Source organism: Rhincodon typus, chromosome 24 (assembly GCF_021869965.1).
Source record: "Rhincodon typus isolate 14 chromosome 24, sRhiTyp1.1, whole genome shotgun sequence".
Lineage (NCBI taxonomy): Eukaryota > Metazoa > Chordata > Chondrichthyes > Orectolobiformes > Rhincodontidae > Rhincodon > Rhincodon typus.
The window spans coordinates 3,751,885-3,752,428 of NC_063355.1; positions in this window are offsets into that span (position 1 = coordinate 3,751,885).

Below are 544 nucleotides of genomic sequence, written 5' to 3' on the forward strand. Positions count from 1 at the left end.
AATGGAATCCCCAATATCAGGACTGATTGCGGAAGGGGTAATGCAGAGCTTAGAACTGATAGTGCTCTCCAGTATCTAACCCAAACTCTGGGTCCGCTATGTGGATGACACCTTTGTGATTATCAAACGCACATGACCAGAAGAAACCCACTGACACATAAACAACATCCTCACCAGAATAAAATTCACAAAAGGAGAACAATAACCGACTACCCTTCTGAGACATAATGGTAGAATGTAAGAACAGGGAAATCCAGACTAGCGAATACAGAAAGACCGCACATACAGACCAGATACTTACACCAGCAATCACCCCAACACCCATAAATGGAGCTGCATCAGGACATTATTCAAATGGGCCACAACACACTGCAGCAACCTGGAATTGCGCAAAGCAGAACAGGGGGACTTATATGATGAGTTTTTAAAAGGAACAGATACCCAAAAAGCAGAAACCGCCGTTACGTCTGCGACAGACCACAACAAGACGACACAAGACGGCCAGCCACACCAGTCACCCTACCATACATCAGAGACATATCTG